General features: G+C 44.1%; 1 pseudogene; it reads left to right on the forward strand.

The window, feature by feature from the left end:
- The first annotated feature begins 1,529 nt into the window (after positions 1–1,529).
- LOC139412189 (cap-specific mRNA (nucleoside-2'-O-)-methyltransferase 2-like) lies at positions 1,530–4,054 on the forward strand (annotated as a pseudogene).
- The last annotated feature ends 8,394 nt before the right edge of the window (positions 4,055–12,448 follow it).

The following is a 12,448-nucleotide window of genomic DNA, read 5'->3' on the forward strand; positions in this document are numbered from 1 at the left end:
GAGGCAGGTTGAGGTGGCCAGAGTCAGAGTAGTGCAGAGGGTGTCATGCTGAGGCAGTGAATAAAGTGGAGGAGGATGGGTCAAGGGTGAGGGATCCTGAGAGGATCCCAGTGAGTAGTAGATTTGTGCCAGTACAGACAGATAGGCCAATCAGTGAGTTATGCTTCAGTAAGGTTAGCTTCTTAGCATTCATAGTAATGGTTATCAACTCTACTGCAGAAATGGTAAGTAAATCACAGAAAATTTATGTTGTGGTGGCAACTGCAGAGAAGTATTTGGGTATATGAGATTTTACTTCAGAAGAGTTACAGGGTGTGTTGAGGAGCAGTGTCTCATCTTCCCAGGCTGTTGGCCTGAGGTAGGATCAGAGAGGGTTAAAGAAGTGGAATAAGGTGATGGGTTTTGATGAGTATTAAGTTAGTTGATGGGGTAATAAAAAAATACATGTTTTAATTTTTTTCTGATTCCCTTTTCAATCTAGTATCCTAAAGTGTAATGGATCTATAGTTAATTTGGGGGCGGTAATGCAACATATTGAATGCCAACCGCCGTTAAACCTCACCGAAGAAGAAGAATACAAAACAAAAAAAGTAATATATATATATATATATATATATATATATATATATATATATTCGGGGGTACATCTGTTTCAATCTCGAGACAAACCACACACAGCTGCAGGGAAGTGTCTGCTGGGAAGCCAGCTGTGCTTAGCTAAAGAGGATGTTAGCTGATTTATCATTTGCTAGGTAGGAATCAGAGTTGTGTAGTTTACGACCATGGAACAAAGTTAGTATTATTACGGCGGTAAACTTTTTAAAGTTACAAACAAAAGGTAACAACCGTAAGCGTTGTAATAGTGTGCCTGTTATGGAAGTGAGTTCAGAACGTTCGGATCAACCCTACTCTTCTTTGGCCAGAGCGTCCAGTGTGCGCTCTGAATGCTCCAAGAGTGAAACGCTCTGAATTTACAGCGTACTCTGGCACTCCAGATTGAATTTACGAACACACCCTGTTGCTTGAGATTTTTTTTAACCTTTAACTAGGCAAGGCAGTTAGGAACAAATTCTTATTTACAATGACTGCCTAGGAACAGTGGGTAAACTGCCTTATTCAGGGGCAGAACAACACATTTGTACCTTGTCAGCTCGGGGATTTGATCCACCTGTTACTGGCCCAATGCTCTAACCACTTGGCTACCTGTCGCCCCAGAAAATGATTAATGTACACTGCCAAATGTCCATTTAACATAAGGCAAGGCCTACTATTCCATCATAGTTAAATCACATTAACAACAATGTAGCTGGACACATGAATCAGTAATCAACTGCTGCCCATGCATATATAGAGTGACGGCAGTAGTTACTGGGACCGGGCATTAATGCATATAAACTAAAAAGTCAACAAATACGGGTGTAAATAAAATCCATTTACCAGATATAATCTACATTTTCAGGGCATGCATTGCATAGTGTTGTGGATGTCATCAAATCAGTTTTTTTGCTGCAGGGTGTCCAGTGGAGAGGATGAGTTGGGGAGCGAGGAGGAAAGCTGTCAGACAGCAGCCCACCGATGTGGAAGCCTTTGACCCGGAAGTGGTTGCGGAGGTCAGAGAACTCTTCAATAAAGTCAGGACATATGTCAAACCGGCAAATGGGGAGTGGTGTATCCCTGACCCCAGCGAAGCACTGAGACACCCGGCCCAGGACCACATCCTCCTGCAGACCCTGAAGACGTCACTAAATGAGGTGAAGAACCGACTTAGCGATAAGGATCTGGAAGTCTGGCACCAACATACCAATTCCACCAACCATGCCGGGAAGGTCATTGGTACTGTGCGAACCTCTGCCAATGCCGAGATCTGCACTCAGGCCTGGTGCACGTTCTATGAGATCCTGGGCACCTTCAACCTTCTGCCATAGGAGGAGTTGCAGAGCGGGGAGCTGAACACTGTTCACCTGTGTAAGGCTCCAGGGTCTTTCATTGCCGCTCTGAACCACTACCTCAAAACTAGCGAGCACACGCGCTACTGGGACTGGAGTTGGGCAGCCAACACACTCAACCCCTATCATGAGGCCAACGGAGTGGGCACCACCACCACAGACGACCGCCTCATTGCCAACACGCTGCCCTGGTGGTTCTTTGGCTCGGACAACACAAGCGTCATCATTAGCCAGAGGCACCTGCTGGAGCTGCAGGGCTTTGTTGGTAACATGCTCAGTATTGATGTGGTGACGGCGGACGGGAGCTTTGACTGCCAGGGGAACCCAGATGAGCAGGAGGCCCTGGTGGCGTCATTGCACTACTGCGAGGCTGCGGCCGCACTCTTCCTTCTGGGCCCAGGAGGCTCGTTTGTACTAAAGATGTTCACTCTGTACGAGCACTCCTCCCTCTGCCTGCTCTACCTGTTAAACTGCTGCTTCCGCTCCGTCAGCGTCTTCAAACCGGCCACCAGCAAAGCAGGGAACTCTGAGGTGTACGTCGTCTGTCTTCACTACGATGGTAGGAAGGTTGTGAGGCCCCTGCTGTCCAAGCTGACCCGTCACTTCTGGCCGGACCTGGCTGCCCGTGAAGCCCTATTCCCCAGCCAGCTCCTCCCGCAGTCGTTCCTGGCGCAACATGAGCAGGCGTGCTCCTACTTCCATGCCCTACAGACAGGGACGATTGGGGAAAACCTGAAATAGTTTGAGGGCCTCAATGAGAAGCAGAGGCAACGACTGGAAAACATCAGGGACTGCACTGCTCACGAGTACCTGCAGCGCTTCCAGGTAAGAGTGGCAAATGTGCAAAGTTAATTAAAGTAGATAGCGAAGCCTATAGCATGCTAAAAGTTTGCTGATGCCCTTTGACCATTAGTTGGACATAAAGTGCTAGGATAATAATTATCTACAATTTCAGAATAATTTGAAGAGTATAATATGAGATATTCAGTGACTGATAGCCACATCCTGGATTTCATTTTGGTGGATCTGTCATTTAGTATCAGTGAATTGTTTAATACAAACTTCTGCATAAAAATTTAAAGCCAGGCTTGAGCTGTTCTTCCTATTCCTGTGTGTAGGTGAGTTCTCTGCCGCGGGCCCGCTGGTTGTCTCGTAACAGTGGCCCCAGCGTGTTGCAGCGTTACGGGTCGGAGGCCCCTGGGCCAGAAGAGAGAGCTGCAGGCCCTGGGCTGGAAGGAGCGTGTTGGGAAGGGCCGCAACGCTGCCTGGGTGGAAGGGCACAGGGGGCATGCTGTGTGCTGGCAGGGCCGCTGGCAGAATGTCATGTGGACACCTGGTTTGTGATAGTGGGGGCGACCCTCCCTGTAGTCAGGAACTCACCATTCTGTGATGGGGGTTTGTTGAACCACCTCAATGAAGCATTGGAGCAGGCATGCCCTGCCTGGACTCTGGTCCCTCCCTGTAGCTCCTGCCCAATGGTTTGTACCACCTCCATCCTCTCTGAGGTGACAGCCCTATGTGACATCACTCCCTGCAATGGCAAGGGAAACAGAAAGTGTCTAGTTTTTGGCAGAGCATCGTGTTGGGGGGGATTGTGAAGAGCAGGCTGGGGGGTTGGAGCTGGAGTTCCGTTCGGAGCCCTCGTTACCACCTACGGCCCGCACCACTCTGCATGACGGGGAGCCACAATATCAGAGAGACCTGCTGGGCTGCGTCCTGCTCTCCCTGCACCGCATGGGACCCGGCGACGCCCTCCTCCTTCCCCTCTCCACCTTTACCCGCGTAACCGCGGCAACCGTCCATTGCCTCCACCTGTCCTTCCGCTCCATCACCTTAAGGTGTCCTTCTCCTCCAGGTGCTGTGGTGCTGGTATGTGTGGGGTTCTGTCGAGCTGCTGCTCGACTCCTTCCCCACCTCGGTGACGTGCAGGAGCGTATGGGCTGCCTGGCCATTGGGGAGGAGGACACAGACATTCTGCCTCCTGTTGGTCAGAGACAGGTACTGCAGTTTGTACTGCAGTTTTTCTTAAAGGAGAGCTGACAGAGTTCCTGTGGACCATGAACTCAGCCATCGTCCATCAACGGCTGCACCTGCTCATGGAGGCTTAGCTGGGGTCAACAGAGTGGGTGTCTCGAGTGGATTGTACCATAGCCTGGCCTGAAAACAAGCACTGACTAGCTAATTTCTCTAGCCCCTACCCCATCAGTGTTGACAGATGTGAAGGAAGTGGATGGGTGGAAGCCCCCCATAAACTTAATCCCATCTGGTCCCTTCAGATCTGTATCACAGAAGTGGGATGGGGTTGTTTTTGGACATTGCAACTTTCATTATTTAATAAGGGCACATTTGGTCCCTGTTTGGATGAAAATTAGAGGCAAGCAATGCGGTGAAGTAAATTTATTTGATATCTTTTGATTGGTGCTGTGATTATTTTTTTAAATGATTGTCAACAGTTAATCTGTTCAAATTAGGACAACATTTGGTCACATTTCCCTGGGTCCCTGATCTAATGTATTTTTAGGACAGCACAACTCATGTACTGCTGATTCAAGTTATTTGAAATAAAAAATACATTTCATATTAGTTTCACTATTTAAATAAAAACATTATCATGCAGTTTGTTAGGAGTTAAAATGCCTTTTTTGTGTAATTTTCCTGACACTGTCTAACCAGAAGTGACTAAATACAGTAGATTGTGTGACTGTCTTTTTACCTGGGGACTGCTGTGAAGGCTAGCCGTGCATACGCTGTTTCACTCTGCAGGGGTTTGAAGAAAATGTAGTCTTGCCTCTACGGCATCTATACTTAGACCCCATTTACACCTGGTGTTAAACTAAAAATGAATACCTGATTATGTAGGATCTGATAATGTCTGCGGCACAGCTGGCCTTGAAATGTCTCATACCAGTCTAACCTGCATTTCTATGTTTTCTTTGGAATGATGCATCCAGTAGAACAGCTAGCATATGTGGTCAGATACTTTATTGAAGAAAATGGTTGGACCAAAATGTTGTGCTTTGGGTTTTGGGAGCATGTTGTGCAAGTCGATGTGTCCACAAAATGTGTTTTTATACATACTTTTGTATTGGTTTTGTACATGTTTTGTTTGCCTTTGAAAAAATGATTACATTTTTTTAGATTTATGTTCTTTTGAATATTTCAAGTGATTATATTTTTTTGGTGCATGTGGTATTCCCTCAAATATTGACTTCATTGAATTCTTGCCTCGTTTTGCCTTACTTTAGTCATCTTTAGTGAACAGAAACGGAGTAGAGTTCGATTATTTCTTTTCAAGCTATTCACAACAAAGAGCCTGGAACATAGCCATTTGTGAATACCAAGAAAAGTCTTCATTAGCAGAAGCTGTCAGGACAATCCTGGTGTCTACTTCGGGAAGAGGGTTTTCAAAGGTTTACCAAAGCGAGTGTGAACTCCCAGGGGTGCTCTGTAATGAACACAAGCTGCTGAAATCAGGGTAAAGAAAGATACTGGGAGATGATTCTTCTTTCTCTTTGTTTTGCTCTGAATTTGTTTTTATAAAACCATCCAAAAGCACAATAAAGCAAACTTCTGAGCTACAGCCCTGAGCCTTGTTTATACAGTACCAATGTTATGTCAGTACATGTTATAGGTAGATGATGTTGAACACATTCAGTTTGTCATTTTCACATTCTTCCTCTATCTCTCTTACGTTCTCTCTATTCCCCCTTCTCTTTCTCAGCCTCTCCCCCCACACTCCTCCACTACAAACTCATCTCTGTTGATTTCAATAGCTGTGGAGTGGAGGGCTTCAGTGAATGTAGTGCGATCTAATGAATCGTTTTAATGGAACCATTGAATGATTCGGAGTAGAATCCCTGCTTTTGCTTCGATTAACCAAATCCACTCACCATCTGTAAGTGAGGGTAGAGATGGGGTTTGGAGAGGGGAGAGAGGAGCCGAGTCGGCAGCTTTATGTAATATTTAAACAACTAGCATCTCCCTTGGCAAAATTCACATGCCAGCGACTACTAATGAAGGACTGAGCAGATGTCTGGATGAACAGAAAAGGAGAGGGAAACAAGCCACCCCTCTGCAGGTTCACTCAGATCAGAATGTGCGTGTGAGTGTTGAGGCAACAGCAGAACAGAGAATAGTGTTTGTCTTTTTCTATGTCTGGTTTATCAGAATCTTGCTGTCTGGATGAGGCTAAATGGTGAACCCTATGATGGATGGCTAATGTTCTACAGGGTCACACACACACATTCTCACACTTTAAGCACTGACCTGGTATAAGGTCATTACCCACACATTGCCTTTGCTGAATAAATCACAGTTTGAATCACACAAACGTGTACATGCATGCACACAGACACGCAGACACACTAACAATAGCTTGGAGAGTTTCAAATGCATCAACTGAACATGGAAAAGCTATGTCTATTTGATTACATTATGTCTGTGTGACAGTGTGAGTTCACTGATTAACTTCTGTCTGTGTAATATTCTATAGATTAATTTATGTCACAGAGAGTGAAATAGTGTGTGTGGGTAAGCGAGGTAGATGACAATGAGTTATGATAGGCTTAAATTGGTGAGAAAGATAGAGATTGGTCAGGTGATTGGGCGACATTTACTGTAAATGTAATCCCTTTTCAGTGCTCCAAATTTGTTCCTCTGTCACCGCTCTGTTCAATCCCAATCTGTACACACACACACACACACACACACACACACACACACACACACACACACACACACACACACACACACACACACACACACACACACAGTTTGTTCATGATACACACATATCACAACTGCTGCTACCAGACTATTAATTACCCGTGTTAATAATGCACAATTTAAAAACTTGCCCCCCAATCCCCCCTTCCCTGATACGCACATGTGTACATATTGGAGTATAAATTGTGCCTTACTGTATTATACTTATGCTAAAAAGTTTATTCTGGTCTACTGAGCCATTTACTTTATGTTCGTATCCTTCTATTTTATTATTTCTTATTGTTGTTGCATTTTCAAGAAGGAACCTGCAAGTAAGCATTTTGTTGAACCGTGTCTACAATGTGTATCCTGTACATACGACTAATAAAATGCTAAGCTTGAAACACACACACACACACACACACACACACACAGGATCTTCTCTATGAACTCTGCCTCTTACACACTGAATGGATGAACCCCTGCCCCCTCTTCTGTGGATGGATGGTCTACACTGGTGGCATGATTCCAGTTACATTACAATCTGTGGAAAGCTTCTCCATCCATATGTCCCTCCATCCATCCAGGAGTGAATCCAAATAAAGATCAGGGATGTAATCACAACACCAGAGAGAAATGCCAAAGGTGAAGTGAATGGAGTGGAATTGCCGTCTTCTTATAATAATTATAATTAATAATTATGGGGGGAGCGTGTTGCATTGAAGATGTAGGGGCTTGTGTGGGAAATTACACTCTGCAAATCCCACCCTATGCCCCAGTGATGTTGTCCACCATGCCCCACGTCTGCCGCCCAGGTTATAGTTGTGTGTTGATGTCACCCATTGTGTGAAAGGGGGTATTTACTTTCTATGGGATGTCTCCAACCCTGGCTATAATAACAGACTGACATTGACATGTCATAGTGACAGTGTGTCAGACATAAATGGTTTACAGTGTCAGGGTTTTCGAATGATAACAGTATCAGCGTGTTTGGGTTTTTGGAATGATACATGTGCCACAGTGTGTTTCTGTTTGAAAATGATGGATTGGTGAAGGTCTAGATTTTGGGAATGATGGAGTGTGGGGATGACAGCTCCATTCTGTGGCTGGTATCCCCTGAGACAAACTATCACACTGAGACACATTGGGATGCACAGACTTGATATAAACACCAAAGAAAAGAACAGTGAAAAGCTGTTTTCTGTTGCAGCAACAACAACAGGACAGAGGCAGTCACCCTCCCCTAGATGCATGCATGTACACGTTTGTGTGATTTAAACTGTGATTTATTCCGCAAACCCTCCTTGTTCCTACACTTGCTCAGTTAAGAGAGAGAATAGATTTAAAGGAAGTAGGTAGAAAAAGAGAGAGAAGAGTGAAGAGACATAGGAAGGGAGAGAGGAAAGAGAGAGAGGGAGTAAGGAGACAGAGGAAAACGAAGGAAGATGAAAGTAGGGGAGATGCAGGAAGAGAGGGAGAGAGAGAGTTTAAAGAAGGGGAGGCGCGTGAAGAGGTTTGTGAGACGCAGTTGTTCTGCTGAGCCCATTCTGTTTTCTCCCCAGATGCTTGCTACAGGCAGAGCCTTCCGAAAGAGAACTGTGAGAGCAGCTGTGAGAGGAGCTGTGACACTGTACTGTTTGCTCTACAATAAACATGCAAATAGGAATAAATATAGAATAGAATAAAATAGAATAGAAATCAATGGCAAAGACTGGTAAAAGACTGGTAATCAAGACAGGGGGGGGGGGGGGTGTTGCCTTCCACTATGTGATTAACCAAGAGGAGCTTGTTGGGTAAATGAGGAGTAGGTGCCCCTGTTATGTCATTGATTAACGAATTAGTTCTGTCCAGCCTCACAAAGTTGCTATTCTAATAAACATATATGGGGTGAGTGGGAGAGGGGGGGTCTCCAGCCAAATCAAAGACTGACCAATCAGATGAGAAGGTGAAGGGGTGTGAGGATATGGAGGGGTCACAAATCTCTGGATGGTACGTGTTTTCCATCAATAAACAACAACAAATTAACCACTGACACCTAGTCTGGATTGGAATATCCATCTTTGTCGTTACTTGAAAATATTTCATTCTGCCCCCCAGTTAAACGGCTGGTTTTATGGATTGAGTATGTACATCATGCTAGACTGTCTATGTATTGCTGACTCCAGATGATCTATGCTTTTGTCTCTTTAAAGTGTTCTTCATCAATGCTGTCTTTCGTCATGTATTTACATTCTGTCTTTCATTTGCCGTATTGAGCAAATGAGGCCTGTGTGTGTTCGTGTTTCCTAAAGATGAAAGTGTTTACTGATTTAATTAACATTTCTCCCCTAATCTGTGCTGATGTGACGAGTTGTCTGTCTGTGTTTGTGTGTGTGTGTATGTGTTTGTGAGAGAGAGAGAAAGAGTGTGTGTGTGTGTGTGTGCACTTGAAAGTGTGCATGTGCAACTGTGTGTGTATATGTGTGACTGGGTATGTGCATGGTGGTACACAGAGCAGTCCCATAACACACACAGTGCCTTAGGTGAACTTCTGTACTGGTCGTATTTGGGAACAGAGCCTAAAATTTGGGAATGAAATTCAAACACTCTTAACAACCAAGTGGAACCTGCATAGTCTGACACTCTAATAGTCTACTGCAGTCATCCCTCTTAAGCTCTCACCCATCAACATAATGGAGATGATTTAGTGTTTGTGTATATGATTAGATGAGGAATGGTACTGGTGGGACTGGTCTGAGGTCAGTCTTCTGTATTTATGATTTCTGTGCGTTGAGCTGGAGGAACTGACGCAAACACCCCTCTCAGTTTTATTGCAGTCTCGCTCCTCCTTCTTACATGACAATTTACTGTCATAACTCAGTTTCAGTGTGTGATAAATGGATGAATGTGCAGCTTTGATGATGTGTCTGTAAATTCCACATCTTCCTTTCCCAAACCTGTGTTTCCATTTATCTTGGTAAGTGGAGGCCTTACACTCCCCTTGCAGTAAGGGTTGTGATTGTATAGGCCCCAGCCCAGCTCAGAGTGAGGGTGTGTGGGTCGGGACCATCAAGTGGCTTTTCTCTTCCTGTCACTGTAAAGTGTAAACTAATGCCATGAAGCCTCTCTCATGCATTACAGTATGGTCATTAGTGCGCTTATTGACCCCATATGAGGGGTCATTTATTCATGCTTTTAATCCTTTTAAGAGCTCCAATTGGGCTCCATTAATTGACACTACTTCAGTTTCCATGGAGACAATACTTTTTAATTTCCTTGCATTTATACACCCACTCCTTTACTTCTCGCCCTTTTCTATAAGCACACGTGACAATGAGAAATCGTTACCATTTATGCAGAGGCACCTATTTATAGAGAGGGTATTTTCTGATCCAAAAAAATGGTTTGGGGTGAGTAATCGCCTTTGATGTGAGGCCTTGCTCACACTGGCTCAGATCAAAGCGCTAAACAGGCCTATGCGTAAAGTTCCCTTTAGCCTATGCTTTATGGACTACTAATAAGCACATCACTTGTCCTAAATTCTTGAATATACACTCTGAAACGTGGTTGGTTATTTCATGACAGGAATATGACTAATCTAATGGCACAAGCCATATGACCAATAAGTATTCAGACCCCTTGACTTTTTCCACATTTTGTTACGTTACAGCCTAATTCTAAAATTGATTAAATTACACACAATATCCTATAATGATAAAGTGAAAACAGAAATGTTTGCAAATGTATTAAAAATAAAAAACAGAAATACCAAATGTACATAAGTATTCAGATCCTTTGCTATGAGACTCGAAATTGAGATCAGGTGCATCCTGTTTCCATTGATCATCCTTGAGATGTTTCTACAACTCGATTGGAGTTCACCTGTGGTAGATTCAATTGATTGGACATGATTTGGAAAGCCCAAACATTGTCAAAGACTCCAGTCACCCAAGTCATAGGCTGTTCTCTCTGCTACCGCACAGCAAGCGGTACCGGAGCACCAAGTCTAGGACCAAAAGGCTCCTTAACAGCTTGTACCCCCAAGCAATGAGACTGCTGAACAATTAATAAAATGACCACCCGGACTATTTACATTGACCCCCACTCATTATCTATGCATAGTCACCTTACCCCTGCCTACATGTACAAATTACCTCGACTAACCTGTACTCCCGCACATTCACTGTATATAGCCTCGTTATTGTTATTTTATTGTGTTACTTTTTTATAATTTTTTACTTTAGTTTATTTGGTAAATATTTTATTAACTCTTTCTTTTAGCGCTAAAATGTATCAATTGAAAGTGTGGGTTCACAGCTCCAATCCAGATGTGTTGATCATTACTGAGACGTGGTTAAGGAAGAGTGTTTTTCATACTGATGTTAACCTTTCTGGTTATAACCTTTTTTGGCAAGACAGATCTTCCAAAGGTGGGGGAGTGGCAATCTTTACCAAGGATCACCTTCAGTGCTTGGTTGTCTCCACCAAGTCTGTCCCCAAACAATTAGATTTTCTGGTTTTAAGTATTAAACTTTCAAATAGCTCTTTGTTGACTGTTGCTAGGTACTATCATCCTCCATCAGCACCGGCCTGTACCCTACCTGCCCTAAACTCTCTCCTGGCCCCTTACACTAAGTCTGAATTTGTCCTGCTAGGTGACCTAAACTGGGACATGCTTAAACCACCTGACCAAGTCCTAAATCAATGGGACTCCCTAAATCTTTCTCAGATTATTACCAATCCCACAAGGTATGACTCCAAACACCCAGAAAAGGCTACTCTTCTTGATGTTATCCTCACAAATAATCCTGATAGGTATCAGTCTGGTGTTTTCTGTAATGACCTTAGTGATCACTGTTTTACAGCCTGGGTTTGTAATGGTTGCTCAGTGAAATGACCTGTCCTGATTTGTCATAGACTGTCACGTTCTGACCTTAGTTCCTTTGTTTTGTCTTTGTTTTAGTATGGTCAGGGTGTGAGTTGGGTGGGTTGTCTATGTTCCGTTTTCTATGGTGTGTTTTTGCGTTTGGCCTGGTATGGTTCTCAATCAGAGGCAGGTGTCGTTAGTTGTCTCTGATTGAGAATCATACTTAGGTAGCCTTTTTCCACCTGTGTTGCGTGGGTGTTTATTTTCTGTTCCGTGTTTGTATTTCACCGTTCAGGACTGTTTTCGTTACGTTCTCGTGTTTTGTTGTTTTCGTTTTCCTTAAAAGGAGAATATGAATACTTACCACGCTGCACCTTGGTCCTCCTCTCTCTCTCCCAATGACGAGTGTTACATAGACGCTTCCTAAAAAACTTTAATGAGCAAGCCTTCCTTTATGAACTGGCCTCTGTAAAATGGTATAGAATCAGCTTGAAATGTCACGCTGGTATAAAGGATTTGGAGACAGGCGCAGGAATACACAATAGTGGTTTTTAAAACACCCAAAACAAACACGTATACAAAAACACTGGGCTGTACCCAAACAAAAAAGCGAGGGTAAACCTTGTTGAAGGACACAGGCCGATACCCGTAATACACAATATATAAAGCATGCAACATAACAGCTGCACCAACACATAGGTACTCACACGACCAACAAACACAGGAACAATAATCTAACAGGACAATGGTGAACAAAGGGCACACTTCTACAATTACTAATCAAAGGGAATAGGGACCAGGTGTGCGTAATGACAGTTCCGGAGGGATCCGTGACAGTACTCCCCCCCCTTGCGCTGCACTATCTGCGCAACAACACCGGCCTCGAGGGTGATCACAGGAACGAGATCACTACCTGATGCAGCTGTCGGACAGGCCAGTTGCAGCTGCGGAA

Source organism: Oncorhynchus clarkii, chromosome 6 (assembly GCF_045791955.1).
Source record: "Oncorhynchus clarkii lewisi isolate Uvic-CL-2024 chromosome 6, UVic_Ocla_1.0, whole genome shotgun sequence".
NCBI classification, from domain to species: domain Eukaryota; kingdom Metazoa; phylum Chordata; class Actinopteri; order Salmoniformes; family Salmonidae; genus Oncorhynchus; species Oncorhynchus clarkii.